At 41.6% G+C, this 12834-nt stretch overlaps 1 protein-coding gene across 1 annotated transcript in view; it reads right to left on the bottom strand.

Annotated features, from left to right (window-relative positions):
* Positions 1-12834, bottom strand: part of MACO1 (macoilin 1) — a 65082-nt gene that overhangs the window by 18248 nt on the left and 34000 nt on the right. The gene's annotated exons all lie outside the window — the stretch shown is intronic.

Genomic DNA, 12834 nt, shown 5'->3' on the forward strand with positions numbered 1-12834 from the left:
CCCCCCTGGTCACGGCCGACACATGATCTTCCAGTGTCAGCCGTGGATCCAGGAGGACACCCAAGTTGCGCGCCCTCTCTGAGGGGGCCAAAATTTCGCCCCCTATAGACAGCGATGGGGTCAGCTGACTATGCCGAGGCGCCGGCAACCACAGCCACTCGGTCTTGGAAGGGTTGAGTCTGAGTCTGTTCCTCCCCATAATCAAAGGGGACAATAAGGGCAACGAAGCATCTGTATTTCTCTGCCCTTATTGTGTCCGTGGATAGCCGTCCTGTGGCCCTGTTTTGGATGACACGTGCCCTCTTGAGGTGAGGGGCTCAGAAAATCCCCGACAGGAGAGTGTGGAAGATTTAGCTCAGCGTCTTGTCAGACAAAGTTTCTCAAATTCACTCACAGTTGGATACTAGCTTTATTGCAGGTCCAGAGGAGATGCCTGGGGAGAATTTTGCCCAGTTATCTGGGAACAGTTTGAACCCATTGGGACTGATAAAATGGACAGGGTACTTAAGATTTGAGCTCAGACACCTATTCTTTAGAGCTGTACTCTTCCTGGCTGGTTAAGGCAGTCTGGAAGGCAGGTTCCGGCAGAGGTAAATTATTCTTTGAGTGTGTGTGTGAGAGAGAGCTTGTTTCATTACCTCTTAAGGAGGCTTTTGTTTTTCTTCTCCTCAAGAAGCATTGCTGGAGCTCACTATCCTGGACAATTTTCGTCCAGTATCATTTCTTCTCTTTTGGGGGGAACGTAATTGACAAGGTGGTTGCACAACAGCTTCAGAGAGCTAGATGAAGCAGATTATCTAGATCAGGGGTAGGCAACCTTGGCTCTTTTATGACTTGTGGACTTCAACTCCCAGAATTCCTGAGCCAGCCATGCTGAGGGGAAAGGGAGAGGTTTCCAAGCTGAGCCAGGCTGGCTCAGGAATTCTGGGAGTTGAAGTCCACGAGTCATAAAAGAGCCAAGATTGCCTATCCCTGATCTAGATCCTTTTCAGTCAGAATTCAGACCTGGGTGTGGGATGGAAATGGTTTTGATCATACTTTTGGGTTATCTAGGGCAGGGGTCCCCAACCCCTGGTCCGTGGACTGGGCACTGGGCATGCCAGAAACCGGGCCGCACAAACAAGCAAAGCCCCATTCATGGGATGCAGGCAGCATGCGAAACCACGGGTTTGAACCTAGGAAAATACCGTCTTTAATGCTGGATGAGGTTGCACTTCCCCAAACAGACCCCGTGCACAATCTGGGAATGGAGTCTCCTTGACTCTTGATTCCTTCTAGGAGAGGCTTTGCTCAACTTCGCATGGTGCGCCAGTTGTGCCTGTTTATTTATCGAATTTTAAAACCACCCATCTCCCTCACAGGGGGCGTCTGGGCGGTGTACAAATGAAATATTAAAAAACATAAAAACAGTATATAAAATTTAAATGCTCCTGGACTGAGGAACTGTACTCACAGTCACTCGTGCCCTAATCATTTCCTGGTTGGTCTGCTGTAATAGAATCTACGTGGGGCTGCCCTTTGAACAGTATCTGAAACCTTCTTGCTAATTTGACCTGGTTCCTATATGGTATGGGATTGGGTTATTTGAGGGACTGCCTCTCTTTGATTACATCTACCCATCCCATCATATCCAAGTTTCAAGTTTCAAGTTTATTGCATTTATATCCCGCCCTTCTCCTAGTGGACTCAGGGCGGCTTACAGCCAATTAAAAACAGAACAATCGATACAAATTTACAAAATTTAAAATCAATCCACCACAGAGGGCATGCTATGGATCCTATTAGCTACTAGGGAACTGCATATGGCAGTTCTTAAGCAGGCCTTTTTTACTGTGCCTTCAATATATGGAACATCCTTCCCCTAAGGCACGGGTCGGCAACCTGCGGCTCCGGAGCTGCATGTGGCTCTTTGAGCCTTCTCCTGTGACTCCCAGCCTCCTCTGCCATTTGCAGAGAGAGAGACAGAGACAGAGAGGCACTTGCGCTTCCCTTCTCTCTCTCTCTCTCTCTCTCTCTCTCTCTCTCTGTGTGTAAAAAAGAGAGTGGCCTCACATTCTCCGATGAGCTGACAAGCTTATTGGGTGTGGGGGCTCCTGCCTTGGCTGCGTCTCTGCAGGAAGCAGGAAGCAGGAAGGGCAGGAGAGAGCCAGCCCAATAACCATGTGTGTCAGCTTGTTGGAGAACAGCTTGAAGCCAGCTTGCCAGGTGAGAGAGAGAGGGGGGAAGAGAGAGAGAGCAACAGAGAGAGTAAAGAGAGAAAGAAAGAGAGAAAAAGAGAGAGAGGGAGAGAGAGGGGCGGGAGAGGAAAGAGAGGGAGAGGGAGAGGAAAGAGAGAGAGGAAAGAGAGAAAGAGCGAGAGAGAGAAAGAGGGGGAGAGAAAAGAGAGAGAGAGAGAGAGAGAGAGAGAACTCATGCACAGCAGCTTCTATTTCTTTTTAATTAAACTCTTCAATCAAGCTCCCCACCCCTTGTGTGCACGTGGGCGGGCAAGTTTTGCGGCTCCCAGTGTTTTCTTTTCTCTGGGAAACGGGTCCAAGAGGCTCTTTGAGTGCTTAAGGTTGCAGACCCCTGCCCTAAGGTGAGGGCAGCTTTATCGGCTTCATCCCTTTTAATTTTTGGGATGATTTTAACTTCCTCCAAGACCTCCTTGCACCATGATGCCTGGGGACACCAGTGAACTGGTGAACCATTCAGATAACTCTGTTGTAGTTAACACCTGCTCTTTGCTTAATCTCATCTCATTCTGCGCCTTTTTATAATTTAAAAAGTTTTAAATATTAATAACTAATATTAATTTGGACATTTTGTTTTGAACTTGGTTGTGCGCCACCCAGAGACACTCGACTGTGAGATAGGCAACCATATAAATATGATAAAAATATAAATAAAATTATATCAACGGCAATCTAATTAAAACTGGGTTTTAATACACAGGAAGCCCTGTCGATTTCATCTCTGAGGATAGGACTCAGGTGTAGTCCCATCATCATTTACTATAGGGTTTGGAATATAATAGTCTTTGACTTATGACAATTGGGACCGGAATTTTGGTTGCTAAGCAATGCAATTGTTAAGCAAATCATTATTTAACTGGACCCAGTTTCACAATCATTGTAACCATGGTCATTAATCAAATCATGTGTTTGCTAAGTGAATCATGCCATTGTTAAACAAATCTGCCTTCCCTTATTGAATAGTCCCTTCCTGCTTGTTGGAAGCCAGCTGAAGAAGTCGCAAATTGCACTCACATGGCTGCAGGATGCTGCAACAGTGGTCAATGAGACCCCATTGCCAAGCACCCACATTTTGATCATGTAATTGTGGGGCTGGTATGGCAGTCGTAACTTCGAGGATGGGTTGTAAGTTACTTTTTTCAGTGCTGCCGTTAGTTTGAACCATTGTTAAATGAATGCTCCTAAGTTGAAGATTACCTACACAAGTGTCAGAACCCATTTATATTTCATTTCTATCTATCTCCTCGGATCTAAAACCAAATCTCACCTTCCCCTGGATTCTGCCATACTCCCAAGGGGGAAGGGGGGGGATATGCCTGCTATACGCTACAATGTAACCTTTTGTTTATTGCCTCTGTGTCTGCTGCCCATTACAATGTAACAAATTGCCTCCTGCACTATGCATCTCTCTGAACTTTTTTCTCCCTAACCTGGCAGCTAGGAAAAAAAAAAGGGGGGGGAGAAACAAACCTCCGGAGCCTGGCTTATTTCTCCGGTCTCAAAAGGAGGTGCAAAGAGCTGTTGAACATCGTGTTATAACCGGAGCCAGACCGATGTTATCTCTCCCTTCCCACGATGGACTTAACACCTGGGGATTGGCCGGTCTGAACCGTCCGGATGAACTGTGGGGTAGGGTTTGCTTAGGGACTTTAAAGTATTGATCTGTAAGGAAATCCCTCAGATCCTGTCTATTATGCCTGCTATCAAGTACTCTTAATAAAAGTTCCTGTTGGAAGAAATTGTTTCCAAGAGTTCTGCTTTCTTAAGATGTGGGATTGAAGTGGGTCCTTACAACAAGTTTTTAATTACAGAGGTCCTCTGATGCTGCTTGGCCCCGAGGACAGCTATCTATCATTTGTGATTGTAATTCTGGTCTCCCTTTTGCCACTGAGATGCACAAATGATTTGGACAACTTCAGCACAGTCAATGCATCAATTGTCAGGGCTGCGTCTATGCCACAAGTCCATAGGAGTGTCAACTATAGTGGTGAGAAGAGCTTCAATTTTCTTCTTTAAAAAGTTAAATTTCGACAGGTTAACTTTGAGAGTATTTTTGAGGATAGCTTGACAACTTCTGCTGAAACTGTGCGAATCCAAAGAAACCGTTTCCCTTCTCTCCAAAAGGCCAAAAGTAAGGAGCAAGTAAGACTTCTATTTTTATCTTTTTAATGATGGAAATCACTGAAGATGCTATCCGGAGAAAATGGTTTTGCCCTATTTACCACTTTGTAGGTATCAAATGAAATCTATTTTGTACTAGAAAGCCTATGAGACTGAACTGATTTTTTTTCTTTGGTTTTACTGTTGTGAAATGGTGTCATTGGTTGGCTTTTTGTCTTTTAAGGGCTTTGACCTGCTTTCATTATTTGAACAGAATGTATGCACATATCCATAACTAAAATAATGTGCACAAAGAGATAGCTACCTATAATTTTCATAATTCATGTTATTCCATTGTTCATCGCCCATTTTACAATAATAATGAACTATTCATAAGGCATATTGTTCCGGATAACAATTAAATGGGGAGAAAATTAAATACGCTGGTTACGTACAGAAGTAAGAGTTTAGTCTGGCAAGATTCTGTCTATTGCCTGTAAGCAAATAAAGAACTGAACTCTGGCTAATTTGCTTTTGGTTGTTCGTGGGCTTAGCCAAATGCCCATCTTTCCAGATTAACCCTTACCACTCTCACTCTAACAGATATACTCTAGGGCAGGGGTCTGCAACCTTGACAACTTTAAGACTTGTGGACTTCAGCTCCCAGAATTCAGCTCTCCATCTTTGGAGATTTTTAAGAAATGGTTAGACCAAGGGTCTTCAAACTTGGCAACTTTAGGACTTGTGGACTTCAACTCTCAGAATTCCTCAGCCAGAATTCTGAGACTTGAAGTCCACAAGTCTTAAAGTTGTCAAGGTTGCAGACCCCTGCTCTAGGGAGTGGCTATCCTGACTCTCTTCCTCTATCTCCAGTCCAGCTGTGGGCTGTGCTGTCTCTTGTCCCACCACTTCCCTTTCTGGAATGTACTTCCTTCCTTCCTGGGAAATTGCCACTTCACTGTAGCCCATCATACTAGCACCCTCTTTGTGGGCACCATTACTCACACTATCTGTATGTAGTATTCCTGCTGTAGCAGATAGGAATGTGAATCCCAATTCTAACTCTTTTATAAACTGGGGATTCATAGAGAGGAGAAAAGCTTTGAACCTTCTGAACTTCAACTGTTGCTGAAAAGTTAATTTGGTGTTTCTGGAAAGAAACTACCTCTGGCCTTAAAATCCTGAATCTAAAAGGGGTGTGTGACGAATGGTCAAATTTGGTACTGACAAATGTCCTTACAATTCTTAGTGCCTCATTCTTAAGCACCATGTTACTAAAACATGCTTTCTTCTTTCTTTGTCTCATGTTCTATGTACATAGGAAGCATAAACTTAATTCCAAAGATGCTTTTTCAAGAGGGAACTGGACTTTCTTGTTTTTCTTTGAAGACGTTTCGTTTCTCATCCAAGAAGCTTCTTCAGCTGAAGAAGACCTGAAGAAGCTTCTTGGATGAGAAGAGAAACGTCTTCAAAGAAAAACAAGGAAGTCCAGTTGCCTCTTGAAAAAGCATCTTTGGGACAACCATGTCCTGGATGACGGAGACTCTCCATAGATACAATCGTGTGTAGTCTCCCAGATTAAAAGCACATACTAGAGCTGAGATCCTTCACCAGCTTTGGTATGATATATACATTGACTTTGATTTCTAGTGTCCTTTTCTTTTTTGTTTTGGGATAAGGGGGTTGGACAAATGTTAATGTCTGTTTTGACACCACGGTGACAGTCATAGCTAATGCAGACAGAAGTAAATGGTGACAGGATATGCAACTGGAACCACAATTTTTACTATTAGTGCAAGAGCCACAAATATATGTGGTGGAAGCTGATAGTCTACTTGCAGGAACAAAGAAGAGTCAACAGACTCTTCCTTGCAAATGGAGAGATCTATTTTGTTAGTCTATGACAGTGGTGGCGAACCTATGGCACGCGTGCCAGAGACGGCACTCAGAGCCCTCTCTGTGGGCACATGCGCCATCGTCCCAGCCCCGCCTCCCCTCACGGCCCCTCCTCACCAGCAGTCCCCCCAGAGGAGAATCGCCCCCGAGCAGCCAAGGACAATGCAGCTGGGCAGTGGGGACAAGACACTGCACTTGTGCCCCGTCGCAGGCAGATGATGCTATGGGCCGTGGGCGGAGGGCGTGGCTGCCATGGCACTGCTGGGCTGCCTGGGCAATCTGCGGCAGGCCATGGAGGCGGTGGGTAGCCGGGTGGGGAGCGGGGTAGGGGCGGTTTTTGGGCACTCAGTCTCTAAAAGATTCGCCATCACTGGTCTATGAAATCAGATATAGGATAGATTTTTGCCAGGTACAATTAATGGGTGAGGTTAAGCATCCTTCTAATAATTCTCTTCTACAAATTCCTCCATTTACCTGTTTGGAAATGTGCCAGATTAATGTCAAAACAAAACAAAAACAAACAAAAATACCAAGGGAAAGTTGTGTTGATGGGAAAAATATGCTGACCAGCCACCAAAGGAAGGACAAACTTGCTTAACAGATCTCCAGTGAGTACAAATTTCACAGCTTGTAAATCACCAAAGGCTGAATTTAAGTTGGACTCATTCATTGTAGCAATATTTGTTTACGTCTTGGAGTTTAACGTGAAGCCAGCCACTGTGATTGGTAAATTATAATTTAAAGGATTGGTGTTGTGTGAATATAAGCAATTATGGCTTTCTTAATAAACCAGCTGCTTTGAGTCCAGCTGTTATGTCTCATGCTTGCCTACATAAACCCATAGTGAGATGGTGCAGGGGAAGGACATCTAAGGTTAGTCTTCCCTCATTGGTGACTAAATGTTTTGTGTGACACTTATTTAGGATACACCAGACATGTCAAACTTGCGATGTCACGTGACGTCGCGCGACGTATTGGAGCTTTTTTTGCCATTGCCGGCAATGGGGTGGGCGCGGCTACGGTATGATGAAACTGGCCCGCAGGCCGGCAGTTTGACACCCCTGGGATACACTAATGACTTGTATTTGTTCACTGAAATGTGTGAATTGCTTTGAGAATCCTGTATTGGATTCTAAGCAGCATACAGTACAAACACACACACACACACAAAACCAAATATAATAACTAATTATCACCAATGTATGCTGAAAATGAAAACTCTCCCCATATCTGACTTTCATTCACAAAGGAACTCCCAATCATATAAAATATAACGTAACACTTGCACAAAATTATTCCTTGCCATTTTTGAGATGAAAAGTCATTTATGCTCACTAAATTGTACGTTACTTGCCAAAACTGCTTGATGGGATAACTTTTTTGGAACACTACTCATTACTGTTCTTTATTAATTTACAGAAATTCCATGAATTGGCAATTAGAACTGCTGGTCAATACAACTAGATTACAATCTTGTTAAAAGAAAATCCACAAAAGTAGCGGCAAAATCTTGATGCAAGCTCCTGATCTCCTTCAAGACTGAGAGTGATCCGGAATTTATTTTTCCCCAGAAAGGAACTAAAATACGTATTTTTTTTATACTGCCATAACTGGTTTAATATGCCAATATGTTGCTTTAATATATTTTTATATTTTGCGCACTGTTTTTTGTAAAGGTCATATAAAAAGCTATCAGCAGTAAATTTCAATAAAAGAGATTAGAGAACTAAATTAAAGAGAACCTAATTGAATAGAATAAGGAAAGAGAATTGAATTAAAGGTTTAATAGAAGAGATTCATTACCTAGTCAGGTAAAGAAACATCTGTAAGCAAATAACCAAGCTCAGAGGGCACTAAGAACTCTATAATGGTAAGTTTTTAGTATTTATTGCTCCCTATTACTCACTAGAGCAGTGTTTCTCAACCTTGACAATTTTAAGGCATGTGGACTTCAACTCCCAGAATTCCACAGCCAGCAATGCTGGCTCTGGAATTCTGGGAGTTGAAGTCCACATGCCTTAAAATTGTCAAGGTTGAGAAACACTGCACTAGAGGTTTCTTATTTCTTTTACTAGTTTCTTCGCTTTCTCAGAAGTTGTGTGTACCTATGCTATATGCCAGGGTGGGCAACCATGGCCTCTTTAAGACCTGTGGACTTCAACGTCCCGAAATCCTGAGCCAGCATGGAATTCTGGGAGTTGAAGTCCACAGGTCATAAAGAAGCCATAATTGCCCACTCCTGCTATAAGCCATTCTCAGAATTATTTCTTATGTACATTATGAGGGGGGGGAGTGATACACAACAAATTACAGAATACAAATGTATTATTTTTTAAAATGTCAGAAGACACTGTTAACTTGTGTCATTTCACTTTGCACAAACAAAAATCATGAAGGTGTGTAAAATTGTAATAATATATCATAGGCTTAGAACCTAATAAGTGGTACTATAAATCACTGCTGACAATAAAATGTTTGAGAATTCATACTTTATCTAGAAGACCTTCTTAAAAGAAGAATGAAGAGACTTGTAAGCTGGGGGAAAATGGAGAAGAGAGTTTATGAGCTTATCTACTGATAGCGTTATAATAAAATAAAATGAAAAGCTGCTGAGAAGACATAGGTAGTCCTTACCTTACGACCACAATTGAGCCCAAAGTTTCTGCTGCTACGTGAGACATTTGTTAAGTGGGTTTTGCCCCATTTTATGACTTTTCTTGTTAAGTGAATCACTGCAACTCTTAAGTTGGTAACATGGTTGTTAAATGAATCTGGCTTCATTGACTTTGCTTGTTGGAAGGTCACAAAAGGTGATCACGTGATCCCAGGACACTGCAACTGTCTTTATGAATCGGTTGCCAAGTGTCTGAATTTTGATCACCTGACCATNCCCTTCTCCTTGCGGACTCAGGGCGGCTGACAATGATTAAAATACTAACATATACATCTAATTAAAAATTGATTAAAAAGAAATATTTAGATACGTCAAATTTAAAAGTAATTAAAACCCCTTTAAAATCCCTTAGGCCAGTCCCGCGAGCTGGAACAACCACGTCTTGAGGGCGCGGCGGAAGGAAGGGAGATCAGGGTTTGTAAATGTAAATGTTTTATTAGTTGAGTGAAGGACTGTTGATAGATTTCAAAGACTGAATAAATATGATGGAACCTCCAGCTAGACTGGAGGGAGGTGTTAAGAGGGAGTTGAGTTTAGAATCCTTGTACTGCAGGAAGTGGCAAAGAATCCCTGGAGCCTTATCTGACCATTCCCAAGGGAATGCAGTCAGTCTGGCCAGATTCTTGTAACATAGATAACCAGCAATAAAACTTCAGTTTGACACTCTTCACGAATGGTTCTGGTTGTTTTTGCCTGACAATAAATCTATTTCTCTGATGCTGAGGATCAGAGAATTCCCCTAATTGTTGTTGTTGTTAGTTGCGAAGACGTGTCCGACCCATTGCAACCCCATGGACAACGTTCCTCCAGGTCTTCCTGTCCTCTACCATCTTCTGGAGTCCATTTAAGCTCATGCCTACTGTTTCAGTGACTCCATCCAGCCATCTCATTCCTTATCGTCCCCTTCTTCTATTGCCCTCAATCTTTCCCAGCATTAGGCTCTTCTCCAGTGAGTCCTTCCTTCTCACTAGGTGGCCAAAGTACTTGAGTTTCAACTTCAGGATCTGGCCTTCTAAAGAGCAATCGGGGTTGATCTTTTCTAGGACTGACCGGTTTGAACGCCTTGCAGTCTAAGGGACTTGCAGGAGTCTTCTCCAGCACCATAGTTCAAAGGCCTCAATTACTGATTCCAATAATAACATTGCTAGAGGGCAGAATGGACATGCAGGTCTGACATGGGAGCTAATTCCATTGACATGGTTAGTAGCTACTTTAAGATTTGGTGAAATATGCTACGGTTGGCTTGAAGGTCTCTCCCAATTCATGCATAGCATGAATTATCATTCAGATTTCACATGATGAACATTTACAACATGGCTGCCTCCACTTTGATATTTAAGTGGTCACAATGTTGGCTTCAAGTACCATCCATCTGACATGCACATACCCACACAGCCACTCGGATAGGTTATTGCCCAGATTGGTAACTATAATCTTTTCTTCCATTTCTGATTAGAGTCAAACTTCAATTCCTAGAATTCCCGTAATTAATATCTTGCATATGATGGTGCTGATTTCTCTGTTTAATTTTTCTTGTTTCTCAGCATCATCATATGCAAGACATCAGCAGATTTCAGGAATACCAATTTAAAAAAAACCCAACAACCATGCACAATCCCCCCTAATTACGGTAAGGCCCAAGTATGACCCATGGCCATAGAACGGTGGCTAAAAACTGGGCAGGGAGGGTATAAAATGAGAAAGAGAAAAAATTATCCAAGCAGGAAACAAGATTGTTTAAATGGAAAACTGACTAAGAACAATCTACATTACTGTGCTTTTTTTTTAATGACAGATCCCATTTGCTAGTGAAAAGGGAAATATTTATTTAAAATCATTTATATTCTTTTCTTCTTCCGTGATAAAATGATACTTGGTATATACTACTATGATTTTAAATGATAATAGTAAAACTCATCATAGCTATTTCAGAAATCACAAAGTCTGATTAAAAAGAAAAGGCTTAACTAATTTGAATGTTGTGGAGCTGTTGCTGAAAACTGTGTCTGGATAAGGTTCTTAGTATAAAGTTCCAGCTTCTGCTTAGGATTACATGAAGGGGAACAAAATCATGGCCTCTGTATTTAAGTCTGAGTTAGGCAGAAAACAAATACACAGCTTTTCCTTCCCCCGAACAGCATTACTATCCAATTCAAGAAACTGAATAATCTTCCAATACAGCCCCCCACACAAAGTGTAATTATTTAGGAAAACACACTGCTATGCAAAAATGTTAACAGCGGAAAAGAATAGAAATACCACTGGAACTGGCAACCTTATTAACATTATTTCTATTGCATGGATGAATGCTTGTCTTGTCCAGACTTAATTTGCTAGCTCTCGTCTAACATCAAGCACCAATCAAAGAGTGTGATCAGCACATACAGTAGATTTAAAAACACACCAGGGACAGAAGAAGTTCTCAAGAAGCTGTGTAGGTTAGGTTATATCCTTCTGGAAATACTACACCACTGGTTTGATGTTTGACTCACAGAAATAATGCAGAAGAACACATAATAAATGATACTAAATACCACTTAAGCTATAATCGCCAGAATCCTCTTCTAAGGATATTTTTACTAAGGTCTACCCTTTTAGTCTCATGTCCAGAATGGCTTATCAGGTAAAAATAAGCTTAGAATATTAATTTAATCTAGGAACATCATGATCCTTGGTTCCACGCTCTATCCTCCCCATCAAAGAAATATTGAGCCTGCGCAAATAATTCTATAATATCTTACATAATAATAATAATAATAATAATAATAATAATAATAATAATAATAATAATAGTAGTAGTAGTAGTAGTAATAATAGTAATAATAATAATAATAGTAGTAGTAGTAATAATAGTAATAGTAATAATAATAATAATAATAATAATAATAATAATAATAATAATAATAAAGTTGGAAGGGACCTTGGAGGTCATCTAGTCCAACCCCCTTCTCAGGCAGGAAACCCTATACCATTTCGGACAAATGGCTGTCCAGTCTCTTCTTAAAAACTTCCAGTATTGGAGCATTCACCGCTTCTGGAGGCAGGTTGTTCCACTGGTTGATTGTTCTAACTGTTAGGAAGTTTCTCCTTAGTTCCAGGTTGCTTCTCTCATTGATTAGTTTCCATCCGTTACTTCTTGTCCTGCCTTCAGGCGCTTTGGAGAATAGCTTGACTCCCTCTTCTTTGGGGCAGCCCCTGAGATATTGGAATGCTCCTATCATGTCCCCCCTCGTCCTTCTCTTCATTAAACTAGACATTCCCAATTCAGCAACCGTTCCTTATATGTTTTAGCTTCCAGTCCCCTAATCATCTTTGTTGCTCTTCTCTGTACTCTTTCTAGAGTCTCAGCATCTTTTTTACATCGTGGTGACCAAAACTGGATGCAGTATTCCAAGTGTGGCCTTACCAAGGCATTGTAAAGTGGTATTTAAAGCAACATATTTATATTTTAGCTGATGACATCAAAATAAAACTGCTGTTTGTATCTCAAGCCAAAGCGTTCTAAAGCCAAGACTACAACCTTCAGATTTCCCATGTTAGGACAGGAATTTTGGGACTAATATTCTCAACACATCTGGAAGATATCAAGTTGAAGACCAGCTTTTACATATGCAGCACACAACAGTAGCAATGAAACCATACATGGGTGGTCAGAGAGGATTCAAATTGAGTGCACTTAGGTATTTTGCAGAGAAACGAGAAGGAACCTTGTTCTTCTTGGTGGACACCAGAGCTCTAGGCTACACTAGAAATGCCAACAACGATGCTGGAAGAAAGCAATGACAATTTCTACAAAGCTTCAAAAAAAAATAAATGAAATCTACCTGAGTTGAACTACTCAAAAGAGACACTGCCTGCAATCAGTGGTAGATGACAGTATATTCACCTCCATCAGTGAAGGGTAAGATGGAAGAAGAACTGAATTTGTGA

Source organism: Protobothrops mucrosquamatus, unplaced genomic scaffold (genome assembly GCF_001527695.2).
Source record: "Protobothrops mucrosquamatus isolate PMUCROS unplaced genomic scaffold, P.Mucros_1.0 scaffold1501, whole genome shotgun sequence".
NCBI classification, from domain to species: Eukaryota; Metazoa; Chordata; class Lepidosauria; order Squamata; family Viperidae; genus Protobothrops; species Protobothrops mucrosquamatus.